This window comes from Rattus rattus, chromosome 6 (genome assembly GCF_011064425.1).
Source record: "Rattus rattus isolate New Zealand chromosome 6, Rrattus_CSIRO_v1, whole genome shotgun sequence".
Taxonomy (NCBI): domain Eukaryota; kingdom Metazoa; phylum Chordata; class Mammalia; order Rodentia; family Muridae; genus Rattus; species Rattus rattus.
Genome location: NC_046159.1, coordinates 139,871,417 through 139,897,908, shown reverse-complemented (window position 1 = coordinate 139,897,908; position 26,492 = coordinate 139,871,417). Strand labels below are relative to the sequence as shown.

At 39.2% G+C, this 26,492-nt stretch overlaps 1 pseudogene; it reads left to right on the top strand.

Moving 5' to 3' along the window:
- The first annotated feature begins 1,772 nt into the window (after positions 1-1,772).
- LOC116904797 lies at positions 1,773-1,848 on the top strand (annotated as a pseudogene).
- The last annotated feature ends 24,644 nt before the right edge of the window (positions 1,849-26,492 follow it).

Here is a 26,492-nt window from a genome sequence, read left to right as displayed (position 1 = left end):
TCCATAAAAAATTTCCTAATAAACACTTTAGTCCTTTGTGTGACTAAGCAATGCTAAACTGCTAACCTCCTCTGAATATTTAGATGTATGTCAAAGAGTGGATGCCTGCTTGGCTCTCTATACTCCTGATTTAAGAGGACTTGCTAGGTATCAGTGGGAGAAAGGAAGGCAAAAGCAGGGACCTTCGAGGAAGTACAAAAGCATCATTACTTCGTTAGTCTTATTTAAATGTTACCCTCCTATAAGGATGATCACAATAATTTCCTATCGTTGCCCTAAGGTAGATTGTTTATCTTCTATTACATTCAATAAGAAGCCTCTCTAGGATAAAAGTCATAACAGGACTGGGGCTACATTCTTTCTAGGAGTGCCATATGGGTATCTACCTACTGGCCTGGGTTCCATGTGATTGTCTACCTGTCTTAGTTTATGAGCCTTTACTGTGACTTCAAAGCCAGCAGTGTGGTATTGTAAGATTAACCTTCTCAGATGCTCCCGCCCATTCCTTATGCATGGACCACAGGTTCATGGTCCAGGATAAGGAAAAAAATCCTTCTTATTCTTTAAGGTATTGGCTTTATATATGTGAGATTAGAACATGGGCATAATTCAAGTGCTCAGTATTATTCTGTCACCATAATAAAATATTAAGAGTAAATAATGTTTGGATAACTTGATCATTAAGATTTTTACAGTGCCTGGACTTTACAAAAAAGTCAAGTAAATAAATGTATTAAAAATACGGCAAAGATATATTTATATTTAGAAATTGGTCATAAGAATATCCTGATTTTTCTCCTGAGACCTCTCTATTTATTGAGCCTGGAAGATTAACTGTCCCAGATAAAATGCGTTGTTTAGAAGACTGGGGTTTCCTTGTGTTCACACCCTGGCATGTCTTAAAAGGCAAGTGCTAAGAAAGTCCCTTTAACGAGTACATGCCCCTCTAGGCAACTGGCGATAGTTGATAATTTCATATCCACCATCCTGTACCTGCAATTGACTTTGCTTTCTCAAGGGCTATGGTCACCACTGGTCAGGGAATTATTGTATGTTTTACCATAAAGGGAGGTAGGGAGGTGATGAAATAATGTGACTATCCTATCACTATTTCTCATCCTTAGTATACTTATACTTTCTAAACCAAAGAAAATGATGATGCTCCTATCTTGTGATTCATTTCTCAAAAGCTTTTGAATATGTTAGAATGAAAGGTAAAATCTTAATCAACTTATGCATCCATCTCAGCCACCTGGATACATGACACTCATCTCAGCCACCTATATACATGACATTCATCTCAGCCACCTATGTACATGACACTCATCTCAGCCACTATAGACATGACACTGATCTCAGCCACTATAGACATGACACTCATCTCAGCCACCTATATACATGACATTCATCTCAGCCACCTATGTACATGACACTCATCTCAGCCACTATATACATGCATTCATCTCAGCCACTATATACATGACACTCATCTCAGCCACCTATATACATGACACTCACCTTAGCCACCTATATACATGACACTCATCTCAGCCACCTATATACATGACACTCATCTCAGCCACTATAGACATGACACTCATCTCAGCCACTATAGACATGACACTCATCTCAGCCACTATAGACATGACACTCATCTCAGCCACTATATACATGCATTCATCTCAGCCACCTATATACATGGCATTCATCTCAGCCATCTATTTATGTGACAAATTGGTAGGGCTCTTGAGGCCTTCTGTAAGAGCTGTTCTATCGCTTCTCGGCCTTTTGGCTAAGATCAAGTGTAGTAAGAGCTGGTCTAAAATAGTTACATGGAATAAAACACCTACAACTTGGACTAATAAGGAAGCTTGGTTATACCTGAAACAACTAGTCAAGTAATCCTGGTAGATTTGTGAATGAAAAGATTACCATGGAAAAGGGATAATTACTCCAAGAGTAGAAAGGTCAGTGTTGCAAGACTCTAACAGGAGACAAGTTCAGGAAATAAATTCCCTTCTACAGCTCCACCAGAACCAAAAAGAACATTTATGCCAGTTAGAGTTACAATGGAGTTGACGTCTTTTCTGTAAACAATATTATTTTTATGAGAGAAAGTTAGCCAAATTAAAGTTGTGTTAGGTTTTTCAAAGGTCGTCCACTTTGTAACATTGGGAGTACATATGCATACTCAAGTATTCAACATGCTTGAATGGTAATAACTGCTAACATTTACTGGACACTCAATGAATGTCAAGTGTTGCTCTCAAAGGACCATAGCAGGAGCATCCACACTTGCTGTGAAGAAGTAGAAACTGAAGCTAATTATTTATATTATTTTATAATGCTATTTAATTGCAAACTATTTAAGATCAGGGTGTTTGAATCCAAAGCCTTTGTTCAGATTCACCTGCAACACTTGTCCTTTGTGTGATAACCATGTTTCAACCACGAAGAGAAATATATCTATAGATGATATACAACAGAGAAGACAAATGTGTCCTCTGTGTGTGTTACAGCTGGATGTTGGGAAAATATAGTTAGTCGTTATGAATGTCTAGAAGGAATGTGTAAGTGAAAAGAAGAGACTGACAGCCTTCCTGTCACCACAGAGATACTTAAGATAAAGTGAAGTATTCAATGAGTATGGTAGGGAAAAGGGGCATACTCATTGGGGGTAAGGAAAGATCAGTACTATGTGAGTTCTGAATGGAAATGGGAGGAAATTCTACATTATGATCCAGAAATAAAGGTTATCTGTGAAAGGTGACTACAGGGATGATGCAGTTGAGTGAAGGCCCAGACAAAATAGGGTGTGCTCACTGTTTTCAGGAGCTAGTGTCTCTGGAGTTATAGACATTGTGCCATCAATTACATGACAAAATTAAGATACTGAAAAACAGAGAATCAAGACATGAAAGAATAAAACTCAATGATAAGAAGAATGGAGGAGGATATTGTTTAAAACAAAGCTCGCAACATTTGTTTCAAAATAAAGCATATTCACAGACGTGTGAAATAAAAACTGCCAAGGAGAATTCAGGGTTGTCAAAGTCCCAAACTGGCAGGCTTGCTAAGAATGAAGAAAATTAAAACTCAAAACTGGGTAGCCTGGAGCCCCCAGTGTCAGCCTCACTTAGGGACAGCCTATGTTTTGTTATTTATAGCTTGTTTTGACAATAAATATATCTCCTGAAGGAATTTCATGCATTAAAACAACAAAACATAAATTTTAAAAGAATAAGCTCCCCAGGAAATAAAATAAGACTGAGGCTGGAAACAAGTGATAAGCACAGGTGAATCGTGGGGTTTGAAGACAACTTTTGATCCCTATCATTTTATCTCTGTGCTCCTCAGCCAAAGGAGCTTAGAAACAAAAATGAGTTTACTATATAAGCATCTCTCTTTTTTGTGGAAAAATTAAATAAATATTTCCTTTCCAAGTGTTTAGATTTCAGTTGTCATATTTAAAAATAACAAAACTTCAGCTCTACACCTCAGGTGTCCATCCCTGCAAAATTGAAATCAACAGCAAAAACAAATTTTAAAATATCTTCTTCATTTTAAAAAACTTAATTCATATGTTTATATTATTACAGCTTTAGATACTGTCTAAATTAAGAGGTAACTCATCTCTTCAGAGTTTCAACTTCTAGTAGACTTTCAAATTAGTGAGAGTGTACATTGGGAATTGCTATGTTCCTATTAGCACCAAAGAGTTTCTTCACATGGACCTATCCACTAAGTTTATGGTTTGCATGTGTGTGTGTTTCTCTCTCTCTCTCTCTCTCTCTCTTTCTCTCTCTCTCTCTCTCTCTCTCTCTCTCTCTCTCTCTCTCTCTCTCTCTCTCTCTCTCTCTCTGTGTGTGTGTGTGTGTGTGTGTGTGTGTGTGAGAGAGAGAGAGAGAGAGAGAGAGAGAGAGAGAGAGAGAGAGAGATTTGCTAAGCATTGGATTTGTTATGAGATTCTCACAAGCCAAGGACATGGAATAAAATTTTAAACCTTCATTCAAATTTTTTCTTAAGATATATAAGTATATGCCACAGGATTACTATGACATAATCATCTAACTTCACAATTGAAGGCATGTGTTAGAAATATTGGGCATATCCCCCATTCTCCTTGCTCTTGGGTTGTTTAAAACAACCTTCATTAAAGCTCTGTTCTTATTTTCCCATGGAAAATACATATTTTAGTACAATATATTGTACAACAAGTACTTTAGCTACAATTACTACTAATTTTTAAATGGAAAATGTTTAGGTTAGAGGTTATCAATCATTTAATCTACCTGACACATGATCCCAACATGTTTTATATTTTATTTCCAAAATACAAAAAGCAGAAACTTTGTTTTTGATTGTTAAAAATGAATAAACAAGATAGAAGATAAATACCAAGTAACAACAAAAGTCACAAATTAAAACCCTTGGCTATTGACTTCCTACTTATGGAAATTTTCTAAAGTTCAAGTAACACAGGTTTATTGAAATAAGAACGGTGACACTTTCCTTCAGATAAATTGTTAGCACAGATTTTGTGTGCATTCTGAAAGAGAAGGCAGGAATGAAAAGACAAGGAAAAGAAAGAAGTTTGCTTAATATGGTATTTGATATTAAAAGAAAATATTAGCTCAACATGTAGACCAGTCTTTATTGAAAATATGGGAAGGTAGCATGTAATCATGAACTCAAGAACAGAAGACCTGTGACTTCTCTATCAGAGGGCATATCTTCATAATTATAGTTGAAACATGAAAATACACCAGCTTGGGAGCTTTATGACTATGACTATTCTGCACTTACTCTTACCTTGAAAATGCTCATGACTGACTAAGATAGGTATTGATAAAAAGCACTAGAATGTAACTATTCACTTCCTTACTTAGAAAATTTCTTGTACGGAAACATCAAGGTTTCCATCATTTCTAGAATAACATCTCTTCTTTCTCAATATATATTTGTAATTTTATAAAAGGAAGTTAAAAGATTTGGATTTGTTTTGGATATATATATATATATATATATATATATATATATACTTTTAGTCATATTAGGTGATTTAGACACAGGATAAGATTATGAGACATAAAAACAACTCAAGGACCATGGTGTATGCAATTGACACACGAAAGGGTCTCCTCCACAGGTTACTTTAGGTGGTAAAGTGGGCTTTTCAGTTCATCTTGAATTTTAATTGTATTGTACCCAGGAAGGAATCCAGACTTGTAATCCACTCTAATTTTCAGAAGAGTGATGATGAATTAGAAAATAGGTTAAATACGCAGCTATGGTTAGTAACTAGTGGATCGAGTGCAAGAATGATTGCCTTACTATTAATCACAGGTAAATTAAGCAATACATAAAGAGAGACACTGAAATTAACCTAAAGTTGAGATGACACTTCAGAGTACATAAAAATAGCTAAGAATCAATTGAAGAATATGCATATTTTGTTGAGAGGACATTATTTTGTTGAATTCAAATATAGTGATAGAGTTTTAAGATTTTCTTAATGAATCCTACAATTAACTAAACGCGTAACCAACTTGTATATGTTTGGTGGCTAAAACGAACTATAGTATACAGGTAGGAGTACATCTTGAACACAGTCATGCGTATCTAGCTACCTACCTAATGTATGTGCATGTGCACCTAATACTGACTCGTAGAGGCAATATGATCATAGTATTCTAAAGTTGAGAAAATATAGAGGATAAATATCCTAAAATTTAGCAAAGGATTTGTTTTTTAAATAGACTTCTATATTAAACATTAAAAACACTTTCACTCTATCTGTATCTGCAGTGGATTTAGAGAAACATAAGCCATCTCAAATCAATTATTCACATGCTCATTAGAAAGAAAACACAATTTTCTATTTTTTCATGCAGAACAAACAGATGATCATAAGATACTTCTGTGTTACCTTTCAAGATGGAAATGGAATTCCATTCTAGTATTTTCAGTTTACTAATCTGTGAGAATTTTAATGGAACAAAAAATACTTCATTGATTTATTTATCAATTACTCACTTCATTTCATATCTATTTTGAGAAATCTTTATAATGATATTTGAGGTTTTATAAATGAAACCTCTTGAAATTATATGTATGTACGTATGTGTGTATGTAAGTATGTGTGCATGGGTATTGTGTGTGTGTGTGTGTGTCTGTGTGTGTGTGTATGTGTATCTTTATACCTCTCTTTTGTACTTTGAGATTATGATCTCCCATTCCCATTAAATAGCTTGAATATAAGAAATCTGTACAATTATTTTTAGGTATCTGGAGACTTAACCATATTATATATTAGACAATGAAATGTCAAATCTTTATTTTATAGGTATAACTATAACAGAAATCAAACAATAAAATGTATTATGCTAAAAAGTAATTGTCAACTTTATCCCATCCACAACAGAATGCAAAATATTCTTATTCAGTAATTGTACTTTATTTAATGTTAAGGCATGTCTAACTTTTAACTAGATCTGCAAGCAACAACTGTGTGGAATGAATAGAGAGCGGTAGGTTAAAATTGTAAGGTTAAACATTAAGCACTGGGAGACTTGGTGAAAATCTGTTATCAGCTAACATCCCAGTCTACAGTTCTAGGTAAATGGATTCTTGGGAAATTACAATTATAGGTAACATTCGGTTTTAGATCATTCTAGAAATTAACTTGAAAATGTATTATAATGGTGGATACCTATTTCAAAACTGTAAATTATCATATTTAATCATTATATGGTTAATGAGTTTAATATTTGTATTGAGGGTATATGAATACTTGAATGTCAACCTGGTTATATCTTGACAGCTATTGTTGAACATGAGAATAAATGCTTATCTATCTTATTTTTAATTTGACGCTTTACAACCTGTTGAACGAAATGGCAAGCTCATCCTCTAGAGTCTAGGAAATAGTGACTTATTTTTCCTTAGAGAGAAAGACATCATGCCATAGGAAGAGAATTTAAACTAAATAAAGACTTAACAATCCAACAGGGACAAAAGAAGGGATACCTAACAGTTTCCCACACAGCCCACCTCATGTGAAAGACTGGTCAAAGTCTTTTCCGAGAAAGGCACAGATTCCTGGTAAAACGTGAATTTAGAAAAAGGTAAACAGAAGAAATGAGTTTGTGTAGTACATATAAAAGGTATTTTGCATGTTTCTAAAATAACTTATACATCATTTCAGTGAGTATCATCCAGTGAGTCAAACTGAAGAGACTTGAAAACAAAGTCCTCAAATTAGCACAGTAATAGAATCAGCCAAGTAAACTATAAAAATAGTATAGCCTAGGTGTGCAGCCGTACCCTGGACAACCTGCGGAGCCCTGTGGATGGAAGACTGGAGCCTGTCATCCATATTTGCACGCCCAGTCTGTATGAGGCCAGCCAGGCTTTGGGGACATGAGCAACCAGAGAAAGAGACAGAGAAATAGGCTTGACCAAAGGACAGAAACTGTCTTTTTAAACAGTAGAGAATTTAGTTCAACGTCATATTCTAATCTCCTTAAATAGAATTAAAATGTATAAATAAGAGGAGATATTTCTTCCCTCATCCCAAGACTGAGACATATATGCTAGAACACAGTAACCCAACTCAGGAAGGTTAGGGAGACAACCACAGGGATTAGCAATGCACTAAGACTGCCCTTAGGAAAATTGGAACATTCTAGGTTTACAAGACAACATGTGCTTAAGGAAGAACAGGTAGGAGAGGCTTGCCCTGAGGAAAATGCTCCTGACACAGTGAGCTGTTGGATACTGTAATGGTTTGCTGAGGCTGCAGAAACCCCAATCCTTAAAAATCTTTATAGCAGGCAAGATTCAGATCCACCGCTTAGGCTGACTGTGAGCTATATTTTTCAGTCAGCTGGAACTGCCAAGTCCCTTTCTAGTCCTGTGAGTTTAATTGTAACTGTTAATGGAAACAGTGCTTTCCCAGTAACATCCCTGGCTCCCTCTCATTTAGTTTGGGGTGTTACGACAACACACATTTTAAAGTACGTGCAAATATGAGCGGAGAGTTCGTCACTGGGAATCTTGGTAATGTATGTGAGTACATGTCCCTCCCGACTCCAGCTTCCTCATGCAAATCGCAGATGCTGTTTAACCAGTGGTATTTATAATAGATAGCAGTTGTAAATAGTTCACACTAATGAAATGTTCAGCTGCAAAGGAGAGCGTGAGGTAGAAAATACTCAGGCAAGTTAAGTTCTTCCTCTCTATGATATGCAGAATAAAAAAAAAAAATCTCAAAACCAGAATAGAAAAGTTGGTCATTGAGTTTGGATACTTAGTCATTCACTTACTGTGGTCTAAAACTGATTATACATACATACATACATACATACATACATACATACATACATACATACATATAACACACACACATACATATATATTCAAACAATGTGTACATGCATGCATGCATACATACATAGTTTGAGCATATATACATGTTTTTCTTTAAACTCATTCGAATCCCAGAAACATTAGTTTATAGCACCTGTGAATTAGTTGATATAGTGGAGCATTTGGCTTTTGGACGACAGAATTTGAACAGTTCACTAAGTAAAATGAAGGCACTCAAATTTCGGGTTAAAGTATTTTTCTGTAATCTGGCATACAACCCAATTTGGATTTCCTCAAAGAACTCATTCATTCACTTTCTTCTAAACTAAAGAATCTAACTGAGTCTTGGATTTGGGAACGCTTTGAGAAACCACCCCTTTTCATTTTGCCAAGACAAACCCCTTGAGGAGTTTAATTTCTTATAACTCAGCTGTAACATTCTTAAACTAATATGAAAGTAAGACTTCACAAAGCACATTGCAGAGTGTCACTCAAACTTTCTACACTATCTAAGCCCGCAGATTCCTACGTGGACTCTGCCGGAGGATCTACCTTCCTCCCTTCAGTTAACTGTGTTCAGTAAACAATTGCATGCATACCACCACAGATCAAATGACTAGAGTGAAAAGAAACACAGAAGCACACACCCCTCGCTAGAATAAGTGCGTCTATAGACACCGTGCTTATTCCCTGGGAGTCTAACCTGCTCTACCAGGCAGGACAGTGTCTCCTAAGGTCTCTTTTTGTTTGCATTTGGTTTTGAACGTGCGGATGGGTGTGTGCTGCTGTGTGCACATTACCGGAGACGGAGATCCATTCTTGCAGAGGGGCCCTCTGAAGACTCCCTTAATGCCCCGGTAGTGCCCATTGCTGAGATGTCTTGAACTGATGACCAGGTAACAAGCCATGTGGGTCCAGGCTGGAGGTGCAGTCTCAACTCCTCACTGAGCGTCCAACAGGCAGGGAGATGCAGGCTGGCTTCTCCGCAGCAACAGTGACTGCCACCTCCTGAGAAGAAGAGGCCAGCAGCAAGCTGGGGACAGAGTGCCCGCGCGCCCCTGCTCCACGACCCGCGCGTGGCTCTCGCTGCCCACAGTGGCTGCTCGGACTGAGGCGGCGGCGGCAGCAGCCCAGAACACTTAGGGGACCTGGCGAACCAGTCCACATGCTGCTCTGACGAGGCGGCGCTCAAAGGCGGGCTGAAGATGTGCTTTTTAAAGGACAACTTCCTGGGTCCACAAGGGAATCGGAGTCCTCCGCCCCCTTTACCCCGCCCCCTGCCGTCGCTCTGGGAGCAGGCGGAGTGGGGTGGGGACCTCAGGTACAAGTCGGCATTTTCCAGTCACCGAGTCCACAGGCTGAGCTGCAGTCTGCGGAACCCGGGATGCAGCCGATGCAGCCTGTACAGGGAGCGTGCCGTTCCTCCGAGTGCCCAAGAGCTGCCCCCTCTGCAGTGTCCGGGAGAGGGCGAGCGCAAGGAGTTGGAGATGTGGTGACTACGGCGCGGCGCGGGGACTGTGAGCGCTCAGCTGGGAGCTCTGTGGGCTCTGTAGGGTCTGGGTTCACTGAGTGGCAAGGAGAGAAGGCAGCTGCCACACTGGCCTCAATGCTCCGCCTTCTGGAACCACCAGCACCAATCTCTTGACCCTTCTGCCCGGCTTCTAAGCCAACTTTCTACGGGGTTTAGGGAGCAGGCACCTAAGATGACTGGGAAGGACTGTGGAAGGATCTGGAAGAAAGCGTTTTCTTGAGTCATTTTCTGCCTGCTCACCTCTAGGGCCCCCCTGCATCAAGGCGTCAATGGCCGAAAACAGCTTCCCATTCGCCTGCAGGTGTGAGAGGGTCAGCTGAAACAGAGCCAGTTTAGATGCACTGCGGTGGCCAGTTCTTGGCGGAGAAAGGAACTTTCAGGTGGCAAACTTACTCACCGAAGATGTAGACATCAACGCACAGGTTTATGTGCATATATATGAACCTTTCTCTGCCAGTTAAGTCGCAGTTGTTTAGGGAGGTAGAGGTCTTTGTTTTCCCAATCGCTAATAAACATGCTCTTGGAGGTCTTTGGTTAAGTGTAAATTAAGCCACCAGGGAACGAACTGGACTGAAAATAAAACATCTGTGCAAAAATAGGCGCTGAAAAAGAGAGAACTTTTCGGAGGCGGGGGCGGGGGGAGGGACAGCAATTGCCTTCTACTGTGCAATTCCTTTGGATCCAACTCCAACTTAGAGATCAGGACAGGGAGACATGAGGGGGTCTTTTCTTGCACTCTTTCTCATTCAGTTTTGGGCTCCTTGAAGCACCACTGCCTCTGTGGCTCCTGGATCTATCTAGGTTTTCTCCTTGAGGTCTCTCCTCTCTTACATTGAGTAAATGCCCCACTCACACTGACAATTAGGACTCTCTGCAGAAACGTATAAAAATAAAACAGTATTTAAAATTAGGGAAGGAAAGATCTATTTTAGCTTTTGTAGCTTCCTAATTTAAACTGATTTTGTTTATACCATCACGTGACTTACTGTTATTATTATGTTAAAAAAAACTTAAATGTATGTCTCATCGTTAAACCTTTAGATAAAAGTTAGTCAAGTTAGTTGGAAGTTTTTAAGTATGCACTGGAAGCTTTTTTAAGGGGTGGGGGAACTCTATTTCCTTTTAACCCTGTAACTAAAAATGACTGAAACTTAGTCCAATGTAAACCTTCTAGAAGGATTGGAGTTAGCTTTTAACTATCTTGGCAAAAACCTTTGAAGATCAAAAGTGAACTTAAAACTCTCACCACTTTCACCTTTCTGATGTACTAGCCATAGCACCAGTAGCATTTTAACATTATGGTTCTTGTTTAACTTAGAAATGTAAAATCTTTTACGATCCTATACTTGTCATACAACGATGTATTTCTAAATACTGAAATGACAGAAATAGGTTAAAAAAAAAAAGCTTTAGTCCCCTTCCAGGGATTTTAAAAGATGATAGTGTGGCTTAGTGCGCTCTTGATAATTAGAAATAGCAAACAGCCTTGGGGACCTAGGTGCAAGCATCAACATGAAATGAATTACTGAAATAAACAAGGTCACCATGCATGAATATGTTCCAAGGATACAATTTGTATTCATTAAACATGTAGACGTCTTAATAATCTGTATATATTTAAGAATAAAACACATTTTCTAAAAGTACTAGTGAGCTATGAAGCATAAAATCTAATATAATACTCCATGTTGTGTTTTACCCAAACTGCTTGTTCCTTTTTCTGACAGTCTTGTCCATTAAGATATCATCTTCTACACATTTGCTTCTTCCCAAGAAGGGACTAAGTATTTGCTCTTAAAGCATTATAACTATTTGGCTAAATTTCTCAAAACTTGTTTTTACAGAAAGAGAGAGTCTGTAATTAAAATTACCAAGTAGAGTAAATAGAAATAAATCATATATGTCCACACAAAGTCAGTGCTAATCATGAGTCCAGTCCCATTACAATAAACGCTAAGGAAAGCCAATAATATGCACCCATTTACAAGTCCCATGTATTTTAAGCAATGTTTGATCTAAGAATTTTCATTCCATGGAAAAGGATGTGAACAGCAAAAACCAGGGACATCAGGCTGCAATCACTTAGAGAATCCCACATATTTACAGATGGTTGTGAGCCACCAAGTGGTTGCTGGAAATTGAACTCGGGACCTCTGGAAGAACAGTCAGTGTTCCTAGCCGCTGAGCCACCTCTCCAGGTCACATATTTAGATAAATGTGGCAAGCAGTCTTCCCTTCTATCATCATCAACACTGTATGTCATGTATACCCCATATGTCTGGATCCACTGACCTCACCTAAGTCTGAACCAGTTTCACTTCTTTCTTGAGCAAGTATGATTTTCCCTTTCCTAATATTGTCCCTCACTCTAATTTGTATCTATGTAGAATTAGTTGTCAAAAAGTCAGGGATAGTTTCCCAAGTCTGACCATATTCTTGACAATCCTGATTAAAACATGAAGTTTTTTTGGTTTTTTTTTTTTTTTTTTGTGTTTTTTTTTTTTGTTTGTTTTTTTTTTTTTTTTTTTGCCTTTAAAAGGTCAAATTACCTTGCTATGGTTTTACAGAAGGAAAAAAATAAAAGGATCTAGCTACTGAAAGCTTTCCTTTGCACACCCTGCCCCTCCCCCTCCTGCCCTGCCCCTTCCACCTCTGCTCCTTTAGGCCTTCTGAGAGCATCTTTCTAATGCCCTCTCATTTTTCCAGCTGTCCACTCTCCCACCTGCCCTTCACAAGAAAGCATCTTGCCCTACAGATTCAACTTAAAGTTAATTGATTCAGAGAAAGCTTCCTCCTAGCCTCCTAAGCTGAAGAAGCTATCTGCAATCTAGAGGCTTTAAAAAAAAATATTTTTAAGCAAAGTCATAGGCATTCTTTTTCACACACGTTTCAGATATACATGGAATTTGAGCAGACATTTTACAGTTCTTATGCGTTCTCCTAAACCTTTCACAAATCATCCTCTACATCCATTCCGCAAATTTGCTATAACTGTTAAGCCGATGTTGAACGGCATTGCCCAGATCTACAGATTACTTTTGGGTTCATTCTTTGTGTTATCCTCTCTACAGGTTTAGGCATGTATAAATCCACCTCCATATCATACAAAATAGTTTCAGTGCTCTAATAAGTCCTCTGTGTGCCACCTACTTAACCCTCCTCCTTGACCCCTGATTTCCCTACTAATAATCCACCTCCCTAATTTCAATGCTCTAATAAATCCTCTGTATCCACCTACTCAGCCTTCCTTCTTGCTCCCTGAACTTCTCACAACTATTCATCTTTTAACTCTCTCTCTCTCGTATTAAATTTTCAAGGATGTCGTACAGTTATACTATATGAATCTTTTAGTGACTTAATGTCTGTCTCACTTATATTTTATTGCTGAGTAATACTCCATTGTGGTTTGGTTTGCATTGCTTCTTCTCCACACCCCCCTCCCCCCCCAAAAAAGAAATCAACATAAAGTCTTAATCTCCTTGATTATGACTTTGTTAGGAAACAGAGTGCTTGCAGGGTAAAAGTGAAGATGATTGTTAGGATGGGACTTGGTCTGATTGTGTCCTGCGAGGGGAACAGATGGATACAGAGACATTGGCCCATGGATAGTGAAGGCCACGTGGAGACTGCAGTTAGGAGGCAATTGCTCCGGTGAATGCCAAAGGTCCCTAGCAAATCAGTGGACACCAGGAAAGAGACACGAGTGGATTCTGCCTTGTGGTTCTCAGATGGAGTCTAAATTACTCCCAGACTCAAGAAAAGTGTGAAAATGAGTGTCTGCCATTGGGCTACCCAGTCAATGATGTGTGGTCATGGCAGCCCCTAGGAAATAAGTTCCCATCACATGGAAGTACACTGACTCTTCATTTGTTTCTTCAACTATTGAAGGACATAGGGGTGGCTTTCTAACTTTGACCCTTGGGAATAAAGCTGCTATAGGCATTCAATCTTTTTAAACAAAATTTTCAAAATCTTTTGGCTAAAATCTAGGAAAATCCATCACTGGATATGATGTTTAGCTTTGTAAGAATCTGTCAGGTGATCTTCCAGGGTCACTCTTGACTTGATGTTCAGCAGCAATAGCTCAAGTTTCCTTAGCTCTCTACCTTTGCCAGCTCTCAGCATCAATATTTTGATGTTGAAGCTTCTAAATGACTCTGTGCAGATCTCACTGTTGCAAATCCCAATTCTCCAATGACGACAAACATCTTTTTCATACAATTGTTATGTATTTTTCTTTGCTGGTTTCTCTTTTTATTACCCTTGGTCAGTTTTTAATTAAGTCATTTGATCCTTTACTGTTAAGTTTTGTTGAAGATTTGTCTATGTCGCATGCTGATTCTTTATTGAATTGTGCTTTTTAAATATTTTGTCTCAGAGATTCTCTGGAACCTCCCCGATCCTAAGGTCCCTGGCACATCCTAGAGATGGCCCCCACCCACCCATCACCAATTTCCATTTCCTCTCCGGTCCTCTCTCCCTGGCTCTCCCTATACCTGATCCCTACAACATTCCCCTCCCTATCTTATCTCCTACCCAGTACCTTCTCTCTATCCACCCCTCATGCCTATTGTAATTCTCCTTCTGAGTGAGATTCAAGCATCTTCCCCAGGGCACTCCTTATTATTTAGCTTCTTTGCTTCTGTGTACTTTATGCTCAGGAGTGCTGTGGCTGGGTCGTGAGGTACAACTCTTTCAAACCTTCTAAGGGAGCCTATGAGGCTGACTCTAGCTGAGATTCCAAGCAGTGGAGGATACAGAACCTGAAGTGGCTGCCTCTTGTAGACAGGCAGGACTCCCAGAGGAGGGGTAAGGAAACCAACCCGCACACAAAACTTTCTATCCAAAATGTGTCCTGCCTACAAGCAGTGCAGAGATAAAAATGGAGCAGAGACTGAGGGAACGACCAACCAATGACTGGCCCACCTTGAGACGCATTTCAATGCCTGCCTGGGGATCCTGTACCCTGGCAAGGACCAGCCCCTGACACTATTAATTATATGCTGTCATGTTTGTAGACAGAAGCCTAGCATCACTCTCCTCTAAGAGGCTCCACCCATCAGCTGATCAAAACAGATGCGGAAACCCACAGACGAATATTAGATGGAGTTCAGCGAGTCTTACGGAAGAGTCGAGGAAAGGATTGAGGAACCTGGAGAGGATATGGGACTCACAAGAATACCAACAGTTAACTTGGACACTTTGGGCTTCCCAGAGACTGAACCATCAACCAAAGAGCCTATGTGAGTTGGACCTAGCCTGCCCCTGTACAGACGTAGCAGATACGTAACGTGCTCTACATGCAGCTCCTCAACACCTGGAATAAGGGCTGCGCCTGACTTAGTTGCCTGCCTGGGGATCCTGTACCCTGCCTCGGTGGGAGTGGATGAACACAGTCCTGCGGTGACTCGATGTGCCAGGTGGGTTGATACCAAGGGTGTGGGGAGATCCAGGGTGGTTTCTTCCTTATCAGAAGGCAAGGGGCTGGGGTGGGGGAAGGGACTATGTCAGGGGATGAGAGGAAAGGAAGACTGCAATCTGGATGTAAAATGAAAAAAATAAATAAATTAATGAGGGGAAAATAAAAAAAAATTTTTTCATCCTCTTCCAGACTTGCCTTCTCATTTCTTAGCTATGCACCACACAGATGTTTTTAATTTTAATGAGGTCCATGATTTATCTGTTTTTATGGATTGTGCTTTCAGGTTTACATCTACTAAGTTATTCATAAAAACCAAATCACCTAGATTTTCTTCTGTGGCTTTGCCTTTTGAGTTAAGACTTTGATTCATTTTGACTTAATGTTTATGGGAAGGGTAAGGGCTCTGTCTAAGTACAGTTTTGAGCATGTTAATATCCGGTTGCAGAGCACATTTTATTGAAACGACTGTCCTTCCTCTATTAAACTGCTTTTGCTTCTTTATCCAAAGCAGTTGACAATAAACTGTGTGAGCTATTTCTGGGATTTGCGGTCTGTTCTCTTGATTTTTCTATTTCATCAACAACTTGCTTTATTGCTCAATATAGATAAAAAATTTTAAGCACCTCAAATTAATATTTATTTTTATGTTTCTGACACGTTTATGTAGCAACTATTAATCACAATGTGAATAACATTATGAATTCTATTTTTTATTTTTGTGCATGTTTGTGGTAATAATATCTAAAACCACTTATAAATATCTTTGCAATGAGGATCTCAATTGATATTAAGGTGGCAAATGAAGTTTTATAATTTAATTTGCATGGTCAAATTATTCAATATGATTACATGTGTTCATGTGTATGAACATAATTGAAGTCTTTGCTTGTTCAATTTTGTTTTAACATATGAATCCTAAGAAACATCTGTCAAATTCTACTAGTATCATTTACATAAATCTACCTTTCTTCAGAGTTTTATAGGGAAGACTCATTATTATTGTATATCGTAGCATGTATTATTGTTTTATATTTTTATATAAAGAAACTAAACCTTTCATTAAAGAAACCACTATATTTAATTTGCCTTCTCTTTTAATTAAGTTATCAGCCTCTTCTTCTAACCTATGCTTTATATGTAACGAATTGCAAAAATATTTTAGGTCCCAGTGTGGTGGCATGAACCTTTAATACCAGCATTCAGGAAGCAGATGCAGATGGATCTCTGTAAATTCCAAAACAGCCTACTTTATATAGTGAGTTTCAGGACAGATAGGCTATGTAGAGAAATATTGCTTTATAAAAAAAAGGAAGGAAGAAAGGAAGGAAGGAGGAAAGAAGGGGTAGGGAGGGAGATAGAGAGAGAGGAGACAGGAAGGAAGGAAGAGAAAAACAAAGGAACAAAGGAACAAAGGAAAAATGAAAGAAAATATGGTATCCAATTACACCTCATCTCTGTATATTTACTGATTATAACCTTCACTGCTTATAATATTCAGTGCAAACCACATAGTAGGTGCTAAAAATTCAGGCATAACAGACAGAAGCCAGAAATTGCTACATTTAAGTGCAAAAGTTTAAGCCTATGACATAAAAAAAAAATCGTGTCAAAATTGCTGATATCTGTAAGAATGAATCCTCTCTGTGAAATTGAACAAAGCAACTTTATAGTAGTTTTGTTTGTTTCTCTTAAAGCAACACAACATGAAGTAAGCTGTATAATATATGCTGAAACAAACAGTACCTATTTTGTCTGGTATTATCAACACCTCAGAATCCACTGGGATTTCTAGAACACATCCTCCACAGACACTGTATAGGCACTGCTACAGCAGCTCCTAGAGCAAAGCATCCCTGTAACCATAAGCAAATGGTTGTTCACCAAAATAGAAAAAATATTTCCTAAAAAGTATCTACCACAGCTCTTCTCAGCATCTGTCCTGTTCGACACAGCAACTCTGGCTTTAGAGCTGAGCCTCTGGGCCATCCCTGACCTCACCTGGATCCCCTATATTAAAGCACAATGAAAGGAGAGCTGAGTTCTGGTTTCCGATCACTGAAGATTAAGAACATCTCGTACAGACTTGTGAATTCATCCCCTACCTGCATGCTCTGAGTAGAGTTAAAACAGAGAATAGAATACAGGAAGACTGTAACTCTGTCTTCAAGGGAACCATGCTTCAGGAAGCAATGAGGGCTGTTCTGGTGATCACGCTAAGCGAGCATCCAAACTGCAACAGTATTGGTGCTGAAATTTGCTTGTTTGGTTTTGGTTTTTCGAGACAAGGTTTCTTTATGTAGCCTTGGCTGTCCTAGAGCTTGCCCTGTAGACCAGGTTGACCATGAACTCAGAGTTCCACCTGCCGCTGCTTCCTGAGCACCGGGATTAAAGCCATTAACCATGCCTGGAAGTGACCAGAACTAAGGTTAGCACTTAACTAGATGATCTTCTATTCTTGGAGGATTCAATCTTGGACTTTATGAATGTATTGCTGCCCTTTGATACTGTTCTCCAAGAAATCTTTGCAAATGTGTCTAAGCAGAGGAAAAACAGCACCTGGACCAACTCCATGACTCTAGACAATGTCCAAACTGAGCTGAAGCAAACCTCAGGAGAGTAGGATGCTTGTTGGATAAGCCTCTGACATTAGATGTCTCCAATCTTGTTCCAAGACTAAGCCTTTTGGACTCCTTTTCTCAAGGACTTCCCCTTCCCTTTTATTCCTATGCACAGGGACTCAGCACTGTGTTTCACCACTTTGCATTTGCCTAGTATCTGCCCACCCCATTCACTGACTTAGACCCACAAATGTAGCTGTTTGGATTAAAATAATTACTAAGAAGTATTTATAATAATCAAGAAATGGAAACAACACAAATTCCTTGGTTGCAGAATGGATCAAACTTAGGATCTTTTTATATTATGAGGTACAATAATAAAACAACAACAATAATTTCACAGAGGAGCATGGATGGAACTCATGGACATCCACCTGAATCGTTCGACAAAGATCAGCAAGTCTGTATTGTGGAAAGAAATCAACCAAAGAAATTAACACTTGAGCCCATAGCTATGATAATTATTTTTAAAAAAGCTTCAGTAGCTACTATTTATAACCATTACAAAGACTACATTAATAACTTTCCAGAACTCAATTGATTAATGTTAAGGTTTGAATTTGGGAATTCTAAAATAGTGTCAAAGTTAAGACTCATTTTTCACATACCTTAAAAGAGTTTCTCAGATTCTCATAACTTGCATAAACTTTCTGTTTTGACTTTCTATCTGGAGACATCTAATCATTTGCCACGAGACATAGGTACTTGATTATTGACAACAGTCATTGAAAAAGAAAGTCATTTAAGTAATTAAGGGCATGGCAGTTTGGGGTTTACTTTTCCATCCAAACCTGTTCTGTGAATTTACCAATCACAGTAGGAACCCTGCTAGTTCTAAGAAATCAAATTCTGACTTTTCAACTGCAAACCAATTTAGGCTGGCAGGTAATTTAACTTCAGGATTCTTTTTTGGGGGAGGGTTCCTTTTATAAAAATTGGATATTTTCTTTATTTACTGTTATCTCCTTTCCTACTTACCTTCCAGAACCCCTTATCCATTCCCCCTCACCCTGCTTATGTGAGGGTGCCATTCCCCCTCACCGTGCTTATGTGAGGGTGCTCCTCCACCCACCCACCCACTCCTTCCCACCTCCTGGCCCTAGCATTCCCTTACATTGTGGCATCAAGCCTTCACAGGACCAAGAGTCTCTCCTCCCATTGATGTCTAACAAGACCATCCTCTGCTAAATATGTAAATGGAGCCATGGGTCACTTCATGTGCTCTCTTTGGATGGTGGTTTAGTCCCTGGGAACTCAGGGGAATCTGGTTGGTTGATATTGTTGTTCTCTCCATGGGGTTGCAAACACCTTCAGCTCCTTCAGTCCTTTCTCTAACTCCTTCAATGGGGACCCTCTTCTATTTCCAATGGTTGACTGTGATCATCCTCTGTATTTGTCAAGCTGTGGAAAGAAATCAACCAAAGAAATTAACATTTGAGCCTATAGCTATGATAATTAATTTAAAAAAAAAGCTTCAGTAGCTACTATTTATAACCATTACAAAGACTACATTGATAACTTTCTAGACCCTGTCAGGAGACAGCTATATCAAGACCCTGTCAGCATGCACTTCTTGCATCAGCAACAGTGTCTGGGTTTGGTGATTATAAATGGGATAGAGCCTCATCTTATTAGATTCTGAGAAAGCCTTTGACAAAATTCAACAATCCCTCAGGGTAAAAGTCTTAGGAAGGTCAGGAATTCAAGGTTCATACCTAAACATTCTAAGATAAACTAGTAGCCAACGTCAAACTGAATGGAGAGAAACTTAAAGCAATCCCACTAAAATCAGGGACTAGACAAGGCTGCCCACTCTTTCCCTATCTATTCAATATAGTTCTTGAAGTTCTAGCCAGAGCCATCAGACAAAAAAAGGAGGTCAACAGGATACAAATAGGGGACAAAGAAGTCAAAATCACTATTTGCAGATGATATGACCTCAAAAATCCCACCAAAGTTCTTTTATTGTTCCTTGTATATTTAGATGACCTCAAAAATTCAACCAAAGAACTCCTAATCCTGATAAATAACTTCAACAAAGTGGATGAATATAAAATTAATTCAAACAAATCAGTAGCCTTCCTCTACTCAAAGGATAAACAGGTTGAGAGAGAAATTAGGAAAAGAGCACCCTTCACAATAGTCACAAATAACACAAAGCACCTTGGTGTGACTCTAACCAAGCAAGTGAAAGATCTCTCTGCAAGAACTTCAAGTCTCTGAAAAGAAATTGAAGAAGATTTTAAAAGATGGAAAGATCTCCCATGCTCATGGATTGGCTGGATTAATACAGTAAAAATGGCCATTTTGTCAAAAGAAATCTACAGATTCAATGCAATTCCCATCAAAATTCCAAATCAATTCTTCATAGAGTTAGAAAGAGCAATTTGAAAATTCATTTGGAATAAGAAAAAACATAGTATAGTGAAAATTATTCTCAACAATAAAAGAACTTCTCAGGGAATCATCTGCTGACCTAAAGCTGTATTACAGAGCAATAGTGATAAAAACTGTATGGTATTGAAACAGAGACAGGCAGGTAGATCAATAGAATAGAATTGAAGACCCAGAAATGAACCCACACACTTGTGGTCAGTAGATTTTTGACATAGGAGCTAAAACAATACAGTGGGAAAAAGGTAGCCTTTTCAAAAAATAGTGCTGGTTCAACTGGAGGTCAGCAGGTAGAAGAATGCAAATCCATCCATTCTTATCTCCCTGTATAAAACTCAAGTTCAAGTGGATCAAGGACCTCCACATAAAACCAGATACACTGTAGCTAATAAAAGAGAAAGTGGGTAAGAGCCTCTAACACATGGACACAGGGAGAAATTTCCTAAAAAGGACACCAATGGCTTATGTTCGAAGATCAACAATCAACAAATGGGACCTGATAAAATTGCAAATGTTCTGTATGGCAAAGGATACTGTCAATAGGACAAAAATGGCAACCAAGAGATTGGAAAAAGATCTTTATCAATCCTACATCTGATAGAGGACTAATATTCAATATAAAAAAAAAAGAACTCAAGAAGTTAGATTCCAGAGAGCCAAATTACCCTATTAAAAATGGGGCACAGAGCTAAATAAAGAATTCTCAATGTAGGAATATCGAAGGGTCAAGAAGCACCTAAAGAAATGTTCAACATCTTTAGTCATCAAGGAAATGCAAATCAAAACAACTCTGAGATGCCACCTCACACCAGTGAGAATGGCTAAGATCAAAAACTCAGGTGACAGCAGATGCTGGCAAGGATGTGGAGATAGAGAAAGATTCCTACATTGTTGGTGGGATTGCAAACTGGTACAACCACTCTGGAAATCAGTCAGCCAGTTCCTTAGAAAATAGAACATTCCACTACCTGAGGATGCAGCTATACCACTCCTGGGCATATACCTAAAAATGGTCCAACATATAACAAGGACACTTGCTCCACTGTGTTCATAGCAGCCTTATTTATAATAGCCAGAAGCTGGAAAGAACCCAGATATCCTTCAAAAGAGGAGTGCATACAGAAAATGTAGTACATTTACACAATGGAGTGCTACTCAGCTATCAAAAACATGAAACTCATAGGCAAATGGATGGAACTAGAAAATATCATCCTGAGTGAGATAACCCAAACACAAAAGAACACACATGATATGCCCTCACTGATAAGTGGATATTAACCCAGATACAATTCACAGACCACATTAAACTCAAGAAGAATGAAGACCTAAGTGTAGATGTTTCGGTCCTTTTTAGAAGGGGAAACAAAATACTCATGGGAGGAAATAGGGAGACAAATTGTGGAGCAGAGACTGAAGCAATAACTTAATTTTTGTGGTTGGTTGGTTTGTTGGTTGATTAGTTGGCTTTGACTTTTTTGGGTTTTTTTGGTTTGTTTTTGTTTTTGTTTTTGTTTTTGTTTTGTATTTTTCGACTACATTAATTGTTCACTTTACATTCCTACCACTACTTCCCCTTCCTTCTCTCCTCCTACTTCCTCCATCTCTCCTTTCTTGCCCTCACCCCTCTTTTCCTTCTCCCTAGAAAAGTAGAGCCCCCCCCATGAATATCATCTAGCCTCTTTATATCAAGCCTTGGCAAGACTAGGTGCATCCTTCCACTGTGGCTAGAAGGTAGCCCAGAGGGTAGAACAGGTTCCAAAGGCACGTAATGTACTCAGACAACCCCTGCTTGTACTTTAGGATTTGTACATGAAGACCCATCTTCACAACTGCTACATGTATGCAGATGGCCTAGGTCCATCCCATTCATTCTCTCTGGTTCAATCTCTGTGAACCCCCATAGTCCCAGATGAGTTGAAGTAGGTTTTCTCATGATATTTTTCTCAGGTTCCACTCAATGTTTGGCTGTCAGTTAGTGCAGTTAGTTTTGGTACTTCTATTTATTTATGAGATTCCAGTAATTAAAACTTTCCTTTAAGCCTCTCAATTTGTATCATCAGCAAGTAACTTGCCCATCTTCTAAATTCTAAGTTATTGTAAAGCCAGTAGACCAGGCAGCCTCCAGTGGGGAACTGGTTGAGACTTGCTTGCTGCCATTGCTGCAGGTGGCAGGACTGCTAAACTAACTGATAAGATACGGTCTGTGTTGAGATAGTTCCCAAACTTATGTCATGGTGGCAAAGGGACAGACTCTATCACATGGTCAGAAGAAATTAGAACATAGACCATTTGGTAGGAACCAGTGGAACTGAGAGATAAACTTCCATCTATAAACCAAGTACCCTTGAGATGTTACAGATGGGATTAGAGAGTTGTGGATTTTTATAGGTTATGCTTTGAAGTGATTCTAGAAAAGAACAGTGAGGGTAGTGTCCTAGGATTGGAGTGTAGCAGAATTGAGAGAACAGGAATCAAATGAAACATCAGAATTGTGTAGAGAGATGGTGTGAAAAGACTGAGGCTTACAAGGAAACAAGCTAGAGAAGCTCTTGTGTGATAGGAGTGTCCTGAGCCAGTGTGGAGTGGGAGAGAGAGAGAGAGAGAGAGAGAGAGAGAGAGAGAGAGAGAGAGAGAGACAGAGAGAGAGAGAGAGAGAGAGAGACAGAGAGAGAGAGAGAGAGAGACAGAGAGAGAGAGACAGAGAGAGAGACAGAGAGAGACAGAGAGAGAGAGAGACAGAGAGAGAGAGAGACAGAGAGAGAGACAGAGAGAGACAGAGAGACACACATACACAGAGAGAGAGAAAGAGAGAGAGAAAGAGAGAGAGAGACAGAGAGAGAGAGAGAGAATACGAAGAGAGCCAATAGAAAGATTACTACTAGTGTCTATAACAAGGTCGCTATCCCCTAACTGTTGATCCTAGTTGTTTAGAAAGAAAGGTAGTAGGGCAAATGTATAGCCCCTTAATTGCTTGAAAATCCCACAGAGAATTTCCCCATTTTTCAAGAGCATACAAGGTTGGTCATGGTCTGGGATATCCATAGCAGAGGGCCACAGGAATACCTATAGTATTTCCTCTATGAGGTGAGAAAAAGCATGTGTGGTGAGCTCAACATGATCTAGTGGCTGTCTTAGCTGTTTCATAGAAGTGGCCAGAAGGAATAACAAAGTTGGGAATCTAGGTTCTGTGGTACCCAGCTAATTATTCATATGCTTGGAGGTGTGAGGGACTTCCAATACTGTCTGCAACAGAGTGAGCTCCAACACAGAGCCTGGATACTTGATCTGAAGGACAGAAAATTGAGCTTTGGAAAAGGAGAGTATGTGTCCTTTGTTTCCTAGAAAGTTAAGAAACTTTAGCAGTACGCTACTGTGACAAAGTGAGTAAAGGGCTACATAGATTAAGGCCATTTATACATTAGATTAAATGTCTGGGAGACTGGTCAAGAAAAAAGAGGTCAGTGGCCAGATCCTGGCTGAAATAATGGGGTCTATCTCAGAACCCTTGGTGGGACAGTCCAAGTAAATCTGAGATGGTATCAGTATCCTTACAGGGGAAGGCAGAGAGGTCAACTGAATCTACTTGTAAGAGATAATGAAGATTACCTACACTTGAAGCTGTCAACTCCTTTGTTATAAGTTTTAAGCTGACTTTTACTTTTAAGAACTTTACAGGTTATTTTCATACTACACCCTAATGGTCTTATAAATACTGAGTTAAAGAAATTTTAAACTTCAGCAAAAGCTTCAAAAAATAGCAAACAAACTTAAGAAAGAGGAAAGGGTATTTAGAGAGCCTAACATCTGCAATTGTACTTAACCTTCAGTAAATCTTATTGGAAATAGTTTGCTTCTTGCTGTTCTCAAGCACAGAGTGTCCTTTCCCCTGGGATGATGAGTTTTGTTGTCCTTCTCCCTGTCATAAAGTCAGGGAGACTGACTTAAGGCAGAGACGCTAGAGGAAGATTTTGAATAAATATCTTGAGTATAGCATGGGCAGGCCAAACTCCATCTTGAGAGCTAGTTTTTCAGTAGAGCATAACAGCATGAGACAGTATTTCAATATTATATATACTCAAAAGACTCTTGAATCTCTGAACCCTGATCAGAGGAAGGGCCTAGGGGGAGGAGAGTGCAATAAAGGCTGAGAGATGAGAGATTTTTTGAGAGCAGGAAGTAGAAAACACTTACAAATAAAGGGATTTTTCAGATAATTTGCTTGTGTGGTGTCGGTAGTTGTCACAGTCTATGGGAGTTTGGAAATAGTGAGGGCCATTTTCTAGACACTGAGGATGACCATTTAGTTTGTACTGAGGCCAAGATACTTGCAGTAAGAAGGTATGGATTCATTGAATCCCTGCATCCAAGGAGAGGAAAAGATTAGGAAAGGCAGGCAAGGGGAGTGATGAGTTAGTAAGAGGTCATGGTTAGTTCAGTCTCTGGCGAGCTAGCAAGAGAGACAGCAGACTGCAAAGGAGGTGTCAGGGAGCAAAACGAGAGGCAATAAAGGAGCCTTAGGAAAAGGGCATGCCCTAGTCACTGTACTACTGCTGTGAAGAGACTCCAGAACCATAGCAACACTTACAAAGGAAAGCATTTCACTGGGGTTTGCTTATAGTTTTAGAGGTTCAGTCTAGTATCAATGTAGCAGGAAGCATGGAGCCATGCAGCAGACATGATGCTGGAGATGTAGCTTAAGAATTCTACATAGGGATCCACAGGTATCAGAAAAAGAAAGCCTCTGGGGTTGGCATAGGTGTCTGAGGCCTCAAAGCCTAACCCCAGTAACATAGTTCTTGAATAAGGCTATACCCATACCAGGACCAGACCCCCTAATACTTCTAAAGTTGCACACTCATGAATTACCAAGTAACCTACAGGTATATTCTTATTTAAACCACTCCAGGATCCTTAATAGAAAATCAACCAAGAGGATCCATATAGAAACAGAAAAATAGGGAGAGTACCTTGGTAAGGGTTAAGTGTCATGAAATAGCATTTCTATCTGAGGTCATCCCCAGTGTGGAAATCTTATCAAAAATATGTCCTGAATCACAGCAGAGGGGCAACCTTTTCCACATGATGGGTACCAACTAGGGTGTAGGAAGGTTGGCTGACCAACCTGCTTGACGTTTGTCAAGTAAGCTCCAGAAAGCCAGAGAGACAGCAGGCTCCAGTGAGCCAACAAGATGAGAGGGAGACAGGTCAGAGAGCTCTGAGAAGACAGTTACTTGAGTAGTCAAGAAAAGACAGGTGGAGCAGAGAATCAGCTGAAGAGATGGGCTCTAAATTTCGGGACAAATATAATAAACAGCATAATGGAGTATGAACAAATGATCCATACCCAGGAAGGGTAAATTCGCAGTTTGGTTCTATAAGAAGGTACAGGACCCTAGGCAACCCAGTACCTGCCCCAACTAGTTCTGTCACCAAATGTATGCAAAGGAACAGTGAAACCACTGAACTAGACTACTCTGTGTTTAAGAATAAAGTGAAAAGGTTTATTGGGGATCAAACTGCCAGGGTTACTTTTGGGGGGATGTGCAGAGAGAGGCAAAGCACTGAGAAAGCAAGCATATACAAGAGACAACAGGGTGAGGTGTATTAAGTTGATAAAGGTCTTTAGATTGACTAAACTAAGTGCCCTTGCCCAAGGTAGTTGACCTTCGAGGGCAGGTTAAGGGAGGTCTTGGTAAACAGAAACTCACCCCATGAGAATCCTAATAAAAGCCTACGCTTCTGCTTACCAAGGCAAGCTTTTCTCTTTAGACTCTGTCAACAGCACTGCCATTTTGTTCTGGGCAAAAGGTTCAATATTGTGAGTACTGTCTCCTAACAGTTCAAGTTCAGACAGGATGATCTATTAAAAGACAAGAAAACAGTTTAGGATGCTCCTTCAACTTCTGTGTCGGGAGCTAGTTTTACGAAAATACCAGTTAAATAAAACAGCTCAAATTGTACTTAATTGAGGAGACATGATAGAAAGAGAGAAAAAAATCAACCAGAGTAAGTGGATTAACGTATTTTCAAAGATATGCCTAGATGAAAAAGAGCGGGAAAAATGAAAAGTAAAGAAGAAATGGGGGAGGGAGGCAAAAAGAGAGATAGCACTTGTAGAATTACAAATAAACTGTCACAAATAAACTAAAGATACTGA